This window comes from Panthera onca, chromosome A3 (assembly GCF_046562875.1).
Source record: "Panthera onca isolate mPanOnc1 chromosome A3, mPanOnc1 haplotype 2, whole genome shotgun sequence".
Taxonomy (NCBI): Eukaryota; Metazoa; Chordata; class Mammalia; order Carnivora; family Felidae; genus Panthera; species Panthera onca.
In genome coordinates this window covers 59987402-60004255 of record NC_138341.1, presented here as the reverse complement: position 1 = coordinate 60004255, position 16854 = coordinate 59987402, and the positions used below count along the sequence as shown (strand labels likewise).

The 16854-nt window shown below is 45.3% G+C and overlaps 1 long non-coding RNA gene across 2 annotated transcripts in view; it reads left to right on the top strand.

Annotated features, from left to right (window-relative positions):
- The window catches only part of LOC144615928 (uncharacterized), a 124589-nt gene extending 109353 nt beyond the window's left edge, over positions 1 to 15236 (top strand). The window contains exons 1-3 of one of the 2 annotated variants that reach the window (XR_013554657.2): positions 3650 to 4364; positions 11299 to 11363; positions 15124 to 15236. This is a non-coding gene — a long non-coding RNA (uncharacterized LOC144615928). Of the gene's footprint in view, positions 1 to 3649; positions 4365 to 11298; positions 11364 to 15123 lie in introns of those variants that run through there. The other variant, XR_013554656.2, reaches the window with a different exon arrangement.
- The last annotated feature ends 1618 nt before the right edge of the window (positions 15237 to 16854 follow it).

The following is a 16854-nucleotide window of genomic DNA, read 5'->3' as shown; positions in this document are numbered from 1 at the left end:
GAGGTGACATAAGGATTGAAATCACACAAAGGTGCCAACAACTGATGCCCCTGGTTTCCTGCCAGCAGGTTCCTATGGGAGAGGGTATACAGATGTCTCAGAGGAGAGCTGATGGATGAGGAGGCACTGGGCAGGGAGGAAGGGGACCAAGTGACTCCCTCGTCAATTTGCAGATCCATCTTGTTTTCACTGCAGGGGAATCCCCAGCCTTAGCCCTGCCCCGTCTGGGTGCAAGATTGCTGAGGAGTAAATAAGGAGGAGTCTATAGGCTTGTTTCCTCTCCTTTCAGCCTCTGGTGAGAGCTGACAGGCTGGGGGTGGGATGAAGTGACTCCCTTAGCTTTGACATGATCCCCCGTGGCTCTTGACATACATTCCCCCTGTACTGATTAAGTCCACCTGTGGAGGGGCATCCTGCCCTTTGCTGGATAATGCAGAACAGGTGCCCCATTAGTTGCCCCTCAGGCAAAGGATGCCTGAAAGGAGGAGCTAGTGGAGGCTGTGTCTGACCTCAGGCCTCTGCTGCTTGGAGAGGTAGGGGAGCCCCCACCCCCACCTTCCTCCCCTGGGTTTCCCTCTCTTGCCTGATGGCTGGAATTGAAGCTCCCCAGAACCAGGGCCGGGCCCATGTTCACAATCAGGCTTCAGATCCAGCCCCACATCCGGCCAGGCGTTCAGGCCCTAGGAGAAGGAGGTGAATATGCAGGGACCATCCAGTTCCTGCTGCAGGGGGAGCCCGCCTGCCACCCAGTTGCTCTTAGGAAGCCTGGGTTGAAGGGGCCATGCAGGAGTGGGTGGTTCATGGCTATGCTCGAGTGAGGGGCAGGGCTGGCCTCAGACCTCCAAACAGCATTATCAGCAACTTGTTCAGAGCCCCTTTAGGTTACCCCAGACAAGGGGGGTGAAGCAGAGTGGTAGGTTCCTGGGGCTATTTGCTAGATAAATCAGTGGGGAAGTGAGGCAGTGGGGGAGAAGGGGGAGAAAAGGCCTCTGTGGAAAACAAGTGCTTCCTGTTCCTACTGTGAGGCATGTCTCCTGTGGATTTCCAGCCCCTGGATAGTGGTGAGTGACACTCGTAATATCTACCCCAAGTTGAACTCTTGCTGCATGCTGCCCACCATCCCCTTAATCATGTTTACTTCTCAAAAGAGCCCTGAGAGAGGGGGAGAACAGCCTTCCTCTTCTCCAAACATTTCTGCCTGTATATTTTACCAACCCCTCAATGCTCCTGGAGCCCCTCCAGAGTTATGGCTGCAGGAGGTACAGCCCAGTAAGGCTTAGCCACTGACCTCAGGCTAACACGTCAGGCAGAGAAATAGTGCCACAGGCAGAAGAGCTCTTGAAGAACAGGTGGATGACCCTGTAGGGACACAAACAAGTCAGGTGTCTTCACAAAATGGGTACAAAGTCTATGTTGTCACAACATTTGGGGACTTTTGCCTTTGAGGAAATGAGCAAGGAGGTAGTCATCAAATCATGACACCCCTAAGACCAGGATTCATTCTTTTATTCTGGTGTCTTCTTTTTTTTTTTTTTTTAATTTTTTTTAACATTTATATATTTTTGAGACAGAGAGAGACAGAGCATGAATGGGGGAGGGGCAGAGAGAGAGAGGGAGGCACAGAATCGGAAGCAGGCTCCAGGCTCTGAGTTCCGAGCCATCAGCCCAGAGCCCGACGCGGGGCTCGAACTCGCGGACCGCGAGATCGTGACCTGAGCTGAAGTCGGACACTTAACCGACTGAGCCACCCAGGCGCCCCTATTCTGGTGTCTTCTACTTCTGTCTTTACCCCCAAACTATAGGAAATCATGAGGAACTAAAAATCAGAGCCCTGACAAGCCCTGCTGCTGACCGCTGAGTCTCCTCGTTCTGTCCCCCAAGGAACTTCCACCAGCTTCCAACACAGTGTTGCTTCCAACCAAACTCTGTCATAAGGGTCAGGGCTGGGGGCATGGTTCTTGGCCTTCTTAGAAACTCAAAGCTGACAACACTATTCAATGCAGAGGTAAAATCTTCCAGTTAGGTCTTAGAGGTATCATGATAAATATTCTTACCCCGTGTGGGGTTGTATCTCAGAGATGAGCAACCTGGGACAGCCAAGCACTAAGACCATCATCCAAATGATTGATTCAGGTAAGATGGAGAACTCTACCATGTCTACACTGACCTTTCTAAGGGGCTGAAGTTAGGAGAGAATACAGAAGATTTTCTCAACTTTGGCTAAACATAGGAATTACCTGGGGAGCTTTAAAAGTCCCATGCCAAGTCTCTGGGTCCCATGCCCAGAGATCCTGACTTAGTTTGGGGTGGGGACTAGGCATTTGGATGTTTACATGTTTCCCAGATGATTCTAAGGCATAGCCAGTGCTGAGGACCACCGTCCTCACCTGCATGGCCATCTGGTGGCTGCCTGAGGGGGCTGACCCTCAACTGCTTGGCTTCTGGTACCCACTCTGCCTTTGACATCTGTTGTGTTGGCCCTAGGAGAAGGGACAAAATAGAAGACTGCTCTTGGTGTATTTCTGGCAAGATTGGATTTAGAAGCCATGGAGGTAGACAGTGAACTTTCTACTGTCCTTTCCTTCTGTCTCCAGCTGACCCAGAATGAAGTCCTGTCCTGGGATTCCTTAGATACCCCCGAGGAGTACTTAGTGAGCTGAGAGTTCCTGAGGTTGGACATCATCCCCAGGTAGTAGGGGCACACAGCAGCAGGTTGTGTGGCATCTTGTTCCAGCCATGGTTCTGAGCCCTCCTAGGGAATGTTCATAACCTGGGCTTGCCCTTCTGCTTCTGGTCTGAGATGAAGTGGGGCAAGCATGTAGTGATTAGTCCCTAGTGGCTACTGCATAGGGCAGGACAAGTTGTAGAATACTTCCAACATTCATATAAATGAATGGGCTTAATGTATTCAAGTAAAACTTAAAAAAATTTTTTTAATGTTTATTTTTGAGAGAGAGAGAGAGTGAGAGTGGGGTGGGGGGAGAGAAAGGGAGATACAGAATCTGAAGCACGCTCCAGCTGCCAGCAGCCGAAGTCAGATGCTTAAGCAACTGAGCCACCCAGGCGCCTCTAAAGTAAAACTTTATTTACAAGAACAGGCAGCAACTGGATTTGTCCTAGGGCTACAGTTTGTGGACTCCTGCTCTAGGCCTAAGCAGGCAGGCCTTCTTTCAAAGAAGATGCACTTTTGTTTGTAGGCTGATATGTACCAACCTGGAAGCATACCAGCCCGTCCAGGGCTCTCCTCATAGCAGGAGCCCCAGACTCCTGTCCCCACCTTGCTGCTGTGCCAGGAGTGTCCATAACCCCCTTCAGGACAACATGTCTCTAGTAAGTTCTTGCTGTTCTAACCCCTTCCTGGTTTTCTTTGGAGAGTAAGGCAGGGAAGGGTTGCATAGAGCCCCCCTCCTTCCAAATGAGAAATTTTGTGTCCGCACTACTCAGGATCTGGTTCTGTAAGTGGGGCAGTCCTTCAGAGCTCCTGGTTAGCCAGAGTGCCAGAGGCACGTATTCTCTCACTTTTCCTGCTATGTCTGCTTAAACTTGGCTGTTCTAACTTCTGCAGAACTGAATAAAACTCCCAGTGTCTGTGAGGAGATCAGGCTGTAGCCAGCTTTCTTCAGGGTGCTCTGCTTCAGCACTATATAGGTGTCTGGGGATTCTGGAGTGCCTAGACCCGCTTCACTGCACGGTAGCGATGGGCTCTCACACAGCCTAGATGTTGGGCTGTGCCTATTCTCTCAAAGCTACTTGGTGCCAGGATTAGTAGTGCAGGTCTCTGAGAACTGAGGCCATGGTGAGAGGCTCCAGGGAAATATGACAGGGGCAGAGGTAAGGAAGACGCAAATGGTAGATGAAGTCAGCAAAGACTCACATGCTACCCTGCGTCAGGATGGTGGAAGGCCCATGAGGAGCCTCTTAGAGACCTTGCCATGTATTCCAGGTGTTACCATTGCCTTACTTGCTGATAAACCTTGGATTGGATAGTCTGCTTCCCTCATCACCTTCCCGGGTGTGAGTCAGGGTGGGAAATGAGTGCACAATCAGCCCCTGAGATCTCTGCCTCTCTGTTCTGGAGCAGAGGCTGTGAACACTGCACAGCCACACTCCACCCAGCAGGCATTTGATTGTGCTGTTGGGCAGCAGCCACTGGGAGGCAGCCAGTTTCTACTGTCAGGTTTTCACAGGAGGGTGTTAGAGACAACCCAGTGATGCCCAAAAGCAACATGACAAATACCGTGTGACTACTGTCCATTGCAAGGCCTCACAGGGCACTGCGGTCAACCAGAGAAGGGAGGAGTTTTGCGGAAGTAGGTGAAAAGTTTCTGGAGGTGGTGACACGTCAGCTGAGAGCCTTCTGAAAAGTGAGTAGCTTTGTCCCTAAAGCATAAGCCCATTGTCCGAATAAGGTTGTGTTTATAGTGCTCTTCTCTATGACTCGTTAGCTGGGTCTTCCACAGCCTGGTTCCCTCTTCATTCTTCCTACTCCCTACAACCTCACTCTGTCCTGACCCCAAAGTGGCAGCTAGAAACCATCTCAGACACAAGTGTCACCCACATGGGGCTGGGCAGCAGAAGGGCAGAGGGGCCTGCTAGGATGATGGATGAGGAAGCCCTGGGGGCTAGAGGACATCTGTCCCCCTTTCCCCTTCTACCTGATGGGGAAGATCTTTTGTTCATAGATGAAACCTTAATAGCCCCAAGGCTATAGCTAAACAAGGCATTGGATGGAGAAAGGGGTCTAACAGAAGTCCTGCTCACTACTGCTTTCTGGAACCCCAAATTGTAGAGTAAACCTATGTCAGATGGTTTGGTGAATTGTCGGCTGTCAGCTCCTTCAGAATGGCCCTCAAAGTCCTCTCTGTTCCTTCCAAGTATGGAGGATACAGCGTTAGGGTCTGCAGCTGCCCTTGAAGAGAACGCTAGAGAAATGGCTTAGAAATTGTACAGGTTAACCATGGGAGACAGCCTGGACTCCTCACCTAACCCCTGGGGAAGCAGATCTCTCCAAGAGGAGCCCCTGGAGAGGAGAAGTGCTGAGGAAGTCGGGATTGGACATCAAACTGAACAGGACCAGCCCCTCTAGCTGGTGGTACCAAGTACCAGCCTGTCACCGGGCTCCACGGCCTGCTCTGTGGGGCCACAGGTAATGCGCCAGCAGTCCTTTTGGGGACCACACCCTTGTCCCAACACAAGCCCAGGACACAAGGCACAAACCCCCAGTGCTTCCTTCCCCAGCTGAGTGGTGAAGAATTCAATCATTGATGCCTTCTCATTCACAGTCTTGCTTGTGGACAGCAGCAAGTGGGAAGGACTGACCACAGGGGACTGCCATCCTGTTGTGCATGATCGTGGAAGGGCTACTGAAGGTTGAAAACCTCACATCAGGTGGTTTGAAGTGCTGCTTTGCAGGAGGCATGCCTGAGAGGACTAGGTCCGAGGTTTTGCTTGCCTTCCCTTCCCTTCCTGAAAACTTACCTGTGCTGCATCCCGCACTGAGCCTAACCTCCTGACTTCTGTTAGTGGCCATAGCCCTTCACCTGTCTGACTCCTTTTTGTCCCTCTAGGTCTCAGCTCAGATGCCACCAACAGTTAATGTCACATCACCCTGTTGAATTCTTTCAGAGCACTCATTGCTATCAGCAGTTTTCTTGTTTACTGTGTGTCTCACTGGAATGTGAGTGTCACGAGGACAGATCACCTGATGTGTTCACTAGTGTATCTATTGCTAGGGCCCAGAACATTCTTGGCTCATAGCTTGTAACAGTTGGATGAATGTTCCCTCTCCTTGGAGTATCTTCTTAGGAACTTCAGGAAATACAATGATAAATCCAACTGAGTAAGAGCTTATGATGAGACTTTGTGGAATCCTGGTGGAGAAGGTCTTTGAGTGAGGGGAAAAGTCTTTTAAAAATGCTCTAGAGGCATTTTCTCAGTTCTGGATGCTTTGTGTATTTCCATCAGGGAGATCCAATTAGTTCATGAGTACCAGTTATTCCCTCCCAAATATCTTCCTGGAAAATAGGTACAGGTTTTTGGGTTTTTTTTTTTTTTTCCATCTTTTGACAACTCCCTACCCCATCCTGCCAAAATATTAGGTTTTAGAATCCTATCACATTGAACTTCAACTTCTTTCCCTCAAATCCCATGGTTTGAAATTGGGGCATTTCAGGGGTCAGAGGGGAGCCCAGGAAGCTGATTGTACTCCATGTAAGTGCTGAATACTCTAGGCTCCCCAAGTGTGGGGGGATAGAGGAGGGTCTCTCCCCTGAAGTGACTACGTAATTCATGGAAAGGAAGGCAAACCCCACACAGTCCTGTGACTTGGGCATTCTGGGGACTCTGCAGAGCAGAGAGCAAAATTATAGCAATTTAGTAACTTAAAAAAATTTTTTTAATGTTTCTTTATTTTTGAAAGACAGAGTGCAAGTGGGGGAGGGCCAGAGAGATCAGGAGACACAGAATCCAAAGCAGGCTTCAGGGTCTGAGCTGTAAGCACAGAGCTCAATGCGGGGCTAGAACTCACAAACAATGAGATCATGACCTGAGCTGAAGTCAGACGCTCAACTGACGTAGCCACCCAGGCACCCCACATTTGGTAACTTTTTAAATAAGTTGGCACTATTTGTTTCCCATCATGCCCTGTATGAGAACAGTGACTGCACATCTGTGGCTAGAGGTGTTTCTGCTGGGAGGCTGTTTATGGAATTTCTCATTTTCCCGGTCGGCTCTCCTTGCCATGAACTAGTTTCACCCAGTAGAGGGCTATTTCTAGAGACAGCTTTAACTTACTGGCAGGGCCAGATAGAATTTTAGTTTGTTCTTGACAATATCTTTCTCCCTTTCTTCTTCAACTACCCTTCCCTGCTCTGGGCTCATGGGTCAGGTGGCCCCTTCATCTCTCAGGCTGGAGGGCAGTGACTCACAGAGGGTGGTAATAGCCTATGTTGTTGCTACAGCTGCTGGAATGAGCTGTTGTCTAAGACCTTAGGATGAGGTTTTCCTTCTGGTTTATCAGTTAACACTTGGGCTTCTATAATCCTAAGCATTTTCACTTCCAAGAAAGTTATTAAGACCAATGAGAAAAAAAGAAGGAAAAGTATTTGGTGGTGTCAGCTCTTCTGAGATACTAGGTGGTATAAGAAAGATCTAGGAAATGTTGGGGGGAGACTCCATTCCTTTTAATAATTTAATAATGGAGTTGTATCAGTCAGAACACACTAAGTTATACTGCGGTAACAAATACCACCACCATCTCATCTCAGTGGCTTAAAAATAAAGGAAGATATATTTCTCACTGAGGCTATAGTCTGTCATATTGGGCAGGTGAGGTGACCTCTGCTTATCGTAGGCCCTCAGGTACCCAGCCTGATGGCTGTTGGTTGCCTCACTAAAGAGGAAGAGTTCTGGGGAGGGGGGGGGGGGTCTGCCTTGCATAGACCATTAAGTGCTGTGGTCCAGAAGTGATGCTCAAGCATGCCCAAACACAAGAGGGGTAGGAGTACAATCTTATAGAGTCTGAAGGTGGGAAGAGTTGGAAACAGATCAGCCTCAAAGTTAGCAACAGGAGTTGACTGAGTTGGACTTCAGAACAGTTCAAACCTTTGAGACACTGACTTGTGATTGTTTCAATCATTTATTGGGCTTGAGGGCCATAACAGTTTGGTTTCATGGCCATGTTCTGCTTTGGCCTAGAGAGCTATTGCTGTGTTTATTTTCTCAAAAGCCTCTTTTTGGTCAGTTAGTATCAAGAGGCAACATTAGAGGGTGGAAGGTAATTGGGATTAGGAGTTGAGATATGGTATCACAGGCATGGCTATTTTAGCACTGTTTGGAGAACACAAACTTAGGTCATATTAATAGAAGTAGAAGATGTGGATCAAGGGAGGTGATAATCCTCCTTTATTTTGCTGTACTTATACCCTGCCTGAATGTCATACTTTGAAAGTAACTTTGACAAGCTTGTCAAGCTGTAACCCAGGAAGTGTTATCAAGGGGAGAGGAGAGTCTTGAAAATTATTGAAAGGGATAACTTGGCAGCTGTTGTATTTGAAAAGCTGTTGGAAGTTTTGTTTGTTTGTTTGTTTGTTTGTTTTTTACTGTTGAAAAAGTTACCTCCCTATTCTGAAATGGATTAGACTGCACTGTGAGCAGCATTCTCATTGCTATAAGTGACCAAAGAAAGCAGAGAAAGGAGTTTGACCTTCCAGACAAGGGAAGAAGGGTGGTTGTAGTAGGCAGGTTCTTGGGTCTCTTCCAATCTGTCATGATTGTTTCTCTGACTCAGTTTTTCTCAGAAATAAAAAATAAGTCTTAATCATGGGAGAAAGAGTGAATTCCAAGTGAGACTCCACTATATAAAATGTTCATACTGTTCTGCTGCTAATCCCTCAAGAATCTTGACATTGGGTGATAGGCTTTCCATTTTATATGTAAAGTAACCGAGGCTGAGAAGAAAGTCAAGCACACGTATAATCTCACAAGGTGCTTTGGCTTAAGTGCAGCATCTGGAACCAGACAGCTTGGGTTTACATTCTGGCTCTGGAGCCTGCTAGCTGTGTAACCTTGGGTAAGTCATTTAACCTCTCTGTTTTATACTCTGTAAAATGGAAATGATAGCACCTCATAGGGTTGTGAGGATTAACTGATTTAATTATACAGAGCATATTGAATGTTTAGTACCCTGGCACAGAATATGAGTTGTTTATGTCTCATCTGTTATTTAAACCATTATCAATGTCTACACTAAGTTTGAAACACTATAGGAATTTGATTCATATAAATAGGAAGGCAAAACTAATTTCTCTTTTACTTTCTCTCGTGACTCATGAAGATATAATAATGCTTTTCTCACTTTCTGGAAATGGCTCTGTTCTAGCATTTCAACACAATCCGAGAGGTGAGGTTTCATAATTGAAGAGTATTAGATATATTCTAAACCCATGAATCACGTTTACAGACCTGAATCCTCCAAAGCCATCTTGTAAGCCAATAGCAGGAGAGAGGCTGTATGTTTGGGAATATTCACAAAGAATTGTTTTCACTAGTCCCATCAGGAAATTGATCAGAAATCAGCCCTTCTGATCCAGATTTCAAGCTATGTGCCACCCCCCCCTCAACTTTCCAAATACTCAAACTCAATACTTTTTTAGTGTATTGTGTCTAAGTTTTTGTATTTATCAGGTTTAAGCTGAATAGCAGCATGACCCTGGGGCCATTGTCTCAGAATCCATTCCCAAGTCTAGTGTAAACGCAAACATAAATGCAACAGGAGCATGCTTCTGGTCAGGTGGTGGGGTGCAGGGCGGTGGGGGGCGGGGGGTAAAAGTCCCAATGAGGCTCATGAGACTAAAGCATTATTGGTATGCTTTGTTTATAGGGGTTTCTTGTTTCCTCTCTCTGGCAGACGTCTTAGTCAAAGTGATGGTTAAGTCAGAGCTCCTCAAAGAGTCTTTGAGTGGGGACCCTTTCAAAGTGTTAAAATCTGTGGTGAGAGAAATTAAGCAGGAGGGGAGATGAGGCCTGGACTAAGTACCTGTGTGCCCACAGACCCTTCCTGTTCTAGTGACAAGGTCAGCAGTCTCTGGTGGGGATCCCCACCCCTGCACATTCTCATTTTCTCTTTCTCCCTCTCCCCACTCCATCCTCCTTTCCCCGGCCCACCGCCTTCCTCTCCCTCCACCAGGTGGGAAGCTGTCCTCCATACCCTGACTGCTTTCTGGCTGGGATCAGGGAACACATGAAAGAGGGATGTCAGACTGGGGTTTAGGTGATTATGCTCTAGTTCCAGCTGCATCCCTAATAGAGTTTTGGACAAAGTCCCCATTCCAAATCTGTTTTCTTAGCTCTATAAAGTCCACATGTGAGTTTAACAAAGTTTCCAGTTCTAAAAGTTTCTAACTTACTAAGACCTAAATTGACTGGGATACTACTACTATATCTGTGTTATTGCCGGATCTCTCAACTGGTTGCTGAGCTGTTTGGGGGAAGGACCATAGCTACTGAGATCGTACAAAGGAGTACCCATCTCACACTCTTTGTCTCCTAAGGCTGGATACAGCCTTAGGCTGTTAATAGACCTTAGTAATTGTGGTAACTCTGCTTTGTTCACCTTCAGTTGATAATATGATTCTTCCTCTAATTTTCTTCCTGTAAAAAGATCTGGCATAATTTCTGTGCCCCAGTTTCCTCTTCTATAAAATGAGAATAATAGTACTTACTTCATAAGATTGTTATGAAGATTAAATGAGTTAATATGAAGAGTTTAAAACAGTGCCTGGCATGTAATACAATCTAGCAAGTGTTAGTGGTTATGAGACATTGCTCAGAGGGCTATAAATGATCATGCCCCTTCTGGAAGACAGGGTAACAGATATATCAAGAGAACAAATGGTTCTCAGGCCCATATATCCCACTTCTGGAAATCCCAGAAAGATGGAACTTGGAAAACTCATACATCATTATATTTATCACAAGATTATCACAATGAAAGTTAGAAATATGAGTGATGAGCAAGATCAAATAAATTATGGTACCCTCTACTTGACTCCTTTACAGTCACTAAAAGACTATAACAATACAAATCTCTGAAAATCTGCAAACCTGTGTGCATACAACGTAACTCCATACGAGAAATGAAGTGCACACACTGAAGTGTGAAATGTGTAGTATTGTGGGTTTTCCCTTTTCTTTCATAACTAAAAAGGAGGAGATCCGTAGCAGATGCAAAAGATAGTCAAAAAATGGGAGCACAAGATAATAAGTTTCTTTCCTTATCTCAGGAAGACTTTATTTATTTATTTATTTATTTATTTATTTATTTATTTTTAATGTTTTAATGTTTATTTATTTTTGAAAGGGGGGGGTGGGTAGTGAGAGAGGGAGACACAGAATACGAAGCAGGCTCCAAACTGTCAGCACAGAGCCCGACGCAGGGCTCAAACTCATGAACTATGAGGTCATGACCTGAGCCAAAGTCAGACGCTTAACCAACTGAGCCACCCAGGCGCCCTGGAAGACTTGACTTTAATGATAATTATCACTTAGCGGTTCTTTTCTCAGATTAGTTGCCTTTAACTCCTGTTCTTAAAGTTTACTCAGAAAAAAGACACTCCGACACTCCATTAGAAATAAGCCACAGCTATCTACCTAGGGCTGCTGTGCACCAGATTTTTTGGGTACAACACTCCCTTGTGTTCTGGGGCTGAAGGCAGCCTCCGCAATCAGTTGGTAGGAATGTGTTGAGTTTTGACCAGCTGTAATAAGGTGGTCTCATACAATCTCTGCTTTTGTTTACAGATCTTTGGAGAAAAGGACTACTATTCATCCCCAAATGAGGAGGGCAGGCTGACTGGAATGGAAAAGTATGTTCAGGAGGTTTGGTTGTTTACTTGAGATGTGTTGATATGTAGTTATTCCATCTGGGGTGGGGGCGGGGGAGCCTAATTAATTTACATATAGTCCAAGTACCCGAAATGGGGGAAATTCTATCAAGTGTTAAAACTAGAGTGCTAGATAAGACTTTGACACAACTTTCCCTTGCCTTGTTGTAAATGGGAGAACAACCTGGTAAAATACAGTAAACTAGAGCCATTAACATCCCAGGGAATGTAATTAAAAACCACCTCTTCAGGCTAAATTTTCATGGGAGAGAGAGATGTTTATACAGAAAAGAACAAATACTTGTTACCTGATGGAAAGGACTAGAGTTTGGATAACAAACTAAGTTAATGAATTCAACAGTCTACGATATAGTTTTATAATTTTATGGTCTAATCTTAGTCTCTTCAAAAACTAACATTTCTCTACCGAGAGGTATCTAGATTGTGTTTTCTATTCTTCCCTTCTATTTTTTTTTAAGTTTATTTATTTATTTTGAGAGCGGTGGGCAGAGAGGGAGAGGGGGAGAGAATCCCAAGATGGCTCTGCACTGCCCCCAATGTGGGGCTTGAACTCATGAACTGTGAGATCATGACCTGAGCTGAAACCAAGAGTTAGATGCTTAGTCAGTTGAGCCATCCAGGGGCCCCTCTATTCTTGTCTTCTAAAACATTCCTAGAAAAGATGCCATGAATATCACATATATTTTCTGGTAATGCTTAATTAAGATCTCAAGCAGTGAGTGTGCCTGATTCTCTGTCTTATCAGCTAAGGACCCTCATCGAGGATGCACTAAGAACCCATGAGGTGGAGAAAAGATTCCCCTTTCTTGAAGCTGTTGATGGGTCTCTTGGCTGCTGGTGGCAGTCAGTATTTACTATGCTTGGAAGATTAGGCAAGATTCAGCCTGGATTGAGTAAATAGGAAAAGTCCCCCAGTGCTAGTCCATGTCATTTCCCATGGAGAGCTGCCCCTTTTCAGTCATCATCATGGGAGAGTTATGCTTGCCTTCCGGCCTAAGGAAGGGTTGGCTGTATTAGTTTATCTAACTATGTCATATTTTATTTCACTCCTACTATGGATCAGGCATTGTCCTGGGTACTTGGAGTTCAACAGTGAACCTAAAAGACTAATTCCTTCCCAATGGAGTTTACAGTCTAGCTAGGAGACAAGCAAGAAAATTGCAGAGTATATTAGTTGATAAGTTGATCTGTTCTATTGAGAAATGTTCTTTAAAGGTGGTAAGGGAAAACCTTGTTGAGAAGGCATGTGGGAGAGAGCTGTGCAGCTAGCCAGCAGGGTGAAGAGGCCTCCAGATAGATGATGCTGAGGCCCTGAGGCAGGGTTGTGGCTTAGACCAACAAGAGTGGGAAAAAGGCAGAAGATGAGTCTTTGGAATAGTCTGGAGGATAGTGCAGCAGAAGGGACCAGATAGTGAGACTAACCAGAGTAGTCTATTCTTCTATTTTTAGATGCGAATGAGTGTGAAATTGGCCTGGAGCTCTGTGATGATGGAGCAGAATGTGTGAACAGATCTGGCTCTTACTAATGTCACTTCCAAAAGGAGTATGAAGACCATACCCCATGCAGCCTGGCACGCTGTGTGTGCACACTCCTCACAAAGGCACTGGTTGCCCAGATGCCCTCTTGTGTGTATGCTTATAAGCTGCCGGGATCACTTGTGAGACCTGTAGCATCCTCAGGTCAGGGTTGAGCTCTCATTCTGATGCCTCTGGCCACAAACACCAAAGCAAACATTCTCTGAAGGATACAAAGTCCAGAAACTGTTCTAGAGCTTGGAACGTGGTATAAAAGCACTTACTGGGAGGATCTTCATTGTGCTGATTTTTCTTTTGCAAGCTTTAGCTTTGGAATACTTCCATAAGGATTCCATTCCTGACTCTGATCAAAGGAGTGGTGTGTAGAATTTAACTTGAACATCTGGTTGTTTCACCAGAGCTCCATCTGTCATGCCCTGGGGAGAGGGCCTATTTGTTGGGGGCGGCAGAGGGGGTGTGTCTTGCCTCAAGACTCAGCCTTTTAGACATTTTCTTACCAAAGATGAAATTGGGCAGGAACTTGCACAGGATTGAGTGAGCTTCTTCTGAACAGGTGTGGCATAAAGCAATTGGTAATGAACTAGTGGATGCCCTTAGCCTTTTTAAGGAGTTATTGCTGGTGATGGTAATTCGTTTGGGACCTCTGAAATAATATAAACTTCCTGGTGCTGCCACAGGCAGGTTAATAGGCATGATTTCTATTTCTCAACTTGCTAACTTGCTGTGGGACCTTGGTCTTTGGTTCTCAAATATCCCTGTGAAACAAAGGATTCAACTAGACATCAAAGGTTTTGTCTAGCTCTTTGCATATTAGATGTTGACATTTCAACAAAGATGCCATTAGACCCCAAGGGCAGGTGGGTGAACTTGCAATGCTATTTGCATAGTTCTTTGGGGTTTTTTTTTGTGTGTGTGTTTCTTAGTTGTCATATTTCAAAGGAAGATTGAATATGTCACAAAATACAGACTCAGTATGAATTTCTTATGGCTAGGAATCTACTTGTGACTGACAATTTGTAGTTTTTTCATGTTTTTTCTCTTCCTGCACCCTCCAAGTATCCAGATAAGGCAATGTTTTTATTTACTCTGCTATTACAGAATAGCCTGGGTGATGTATAAACAACAGAAATTGTTCTGAAAGCTAGAAGGCCAAGATCAAGGCTCTAGCAGATTCAGTGTCTGATGAGAACCTGCTTCATAGTTCTTAGATAGCCATATTCTTGCTGTGTCTTCACACAGAGGAAATGGGCGAGGGTGTCTCTTGGGCCTCTTTTATAAGGATACTAATCCCATGTACAAAGGCTCAACCCTCATGATCTAATCACCTCCCAATTCCACCTCCTAATACCATCACCTTGGGGGTTGGGATTTTGGTGTATTAATCTGGAAAGGATATAAGCATTCAGTCCACTGTAGGCAGTGACAAGAGTTAAGTTGAAATAAGTTCTGTGAGGCAGCCATCTTGAAGTTTCGGAAATCTGACATCTGTGGATTTTGCTCTAACGATAGTTTCTAGATGGTATGCAAACTAGTTCTAGTTCTTTGGATCTATAGTAAGTTACATGATGATAGAATACATTTTGAAATACAGCTGGCTCTTGTTCTTCTCTGGTCTCTTTAATGATTTCTGTCTTTTTAAAAATAGACAAAATTAGGGGTGACTGGGTGATTCAGTTGGTTAAGTGTCCAACTCTTGATTTCAGCTCAGGTCTTGATCTCAGGGTCGTGAGTTCAAGTCCTGTTTGGGCTCCACACTGGGCATGGAGCCTACTTAGAGAAAATAGACAAAATAAATTTCTGATATGCCTAACATGGAAGACTTTTAGTCATTAGCTCTTAGGCAATTTAGATTCCATATCACAAGAGGATGTGGGACATTTTTCAAAGTTAACTCTGCATATGAATAGGGTTCTTGAGGGAGCTATGTAGCAAAAGTTGGTGAAAGGTCCTTACATTACCTGATTCATTTTGTTCCCAGTCTAGCTTTGGCTTTGATAAAATATTAACAGTTCATTTGTTTATTCTCTCAAAAAATAAGTACCTACTAATGTGTCAGGCAATATGCTAGGGACGGGGTTAAAAGTATAAATCTCTGAAGGCACTTTTGAGAGCCCATTAGGTAATGGAATATAAGCCTATCATTTAGTTCTCTTTAAAAAAAAAAAAATGTTTCTTTGTATTTCAGGAGTTGACCTGGACCTGCTGGTTGGAGTTGCTGGTTCCCTTCAGTTGTGCTCATGTTGACTATTGGTCTCATGTGGCTTGTGACTAGAACCTACATCAAGAAGGAAAATTCTCTGGGTCAGAATGTGGCACCACAGGAGTGCCTGCCTATAGCACCTACCTTTGACCTGATGGACCTCTGCAAACACCTTCCCTTCAACCCCTACCAGCCTAAGCCCCATGCCAAGGTTCCACATGGTGCTCCAGGCAAGAATGTTCCTCAGAACAGGGGACTGCAGCTGTGGGTAGAGCAATCAGAGAGGTTCTGAGGGTGGCTGCTGCCCCTAGAAAGGGTGGGAGTAGAAGACCTTGTCCTTTGGAGGTACAAACTTCACTGTGCCATCAAATCACACACTTATGAACTTAGGAAGAAGTACCTTGATTCTGATTCTGTCACTTCTGTTCTCTGATTCCAACTGTGTTGTGGTTCCTGACTCTCCCTGGGCAGAAGGCCTATTTCCTGGGGGGCAGAGGAGGGGGTGTGTCTTGCCTCAAGACTCAGCCTATAATTCCAGCAATGGACTGAGGTAGTCTTCTGGTGACCCAGACACTTCAGGTGATGAGTGTGGTCCACAGGAAGTGTCCAGGGCAGCAGGAAGCACATGGTACCAACCTCCAAAGTTGAATGAGTTTATCAGTAGACAGATTAGAGAACTGTTAACATAGTTTAGAAAACTCAACCTCAGGACTTTTCTCCCTTTGTATGGGAAAAGAAACTCCCCTAAAAGTAGTGGGTGAGAACTCATGATTCTTTTTCCTTCATACTTGGTTGCATTTTATTGGATTATAAAATTGTATTTATGGAGAGATTCTGTCTTCTGTTCTTCACCTATTTTGGCTACTACATGTGCCAGGTTGGTATTAGAGCCCTACAGTTTGACCCTAAATAAAAAAAGGGAACCTTTTATATATTAAAAGAAATACAACTCTGTGGATCATCTTTTCTAAATCTACCACTAAAGTTTGGCTCTTTGTCGCGCGCGCGCGTGTATGTGTGTGTGTGTGTGTGTGTGTTAGACAGGGAGAGAGAGCAGAGGAGAGGCAGACAGAAAGGGGAGGAATCCTAAGCAGGCTCCATGCTCAGCTCGCAGCTCTCAGCACAGAACCCAAATGGGGCTCAATCCCACAACTTTGAGATCATGAACTGAAATCAAGAGTTGGATGCTTAACCAATTGAGTTACCCAGGCACCCCAGGCTCTTTGTCTTTTAAAAATGAGGTGATCACGACTTTTTTATGTTTTTTTTATTATGTTGAGATGGGAGAGGGAGAGAGAGAGAATCCCAAGCAGGTTCCGCACTCAGCGTGGAGGAGCCTGATGTGCTCAATCCCACAACCATGAGATCATGACCTGAACCAAAATGAAGAGTTGAATGCTTAACTAACTGAGCCACCCAGGCTCCCCAAACACCATTTGTTTTAAAGTTTCCTAGACCTAAGTCCAGTGCAGGAGTTCCCGCATATACAACACCAAGCAATTCTCAGACACCAGGAGGGCATCCGAGAATCCAGCGGAATTCTGACACTACCTATCTGGAGATGCCATCAGATTCCACAGGTTAAGCGTTCAGTCCTACAGACTGCCCCTCACCCCCCACTTCAGATACCAATCACCAGGCTGTGACCTGTGCTTCTGACCAACCGGCTACAGAGTGGAGGTTCCAATGACCTCCTTCTTAGGTTGGATTAATTTG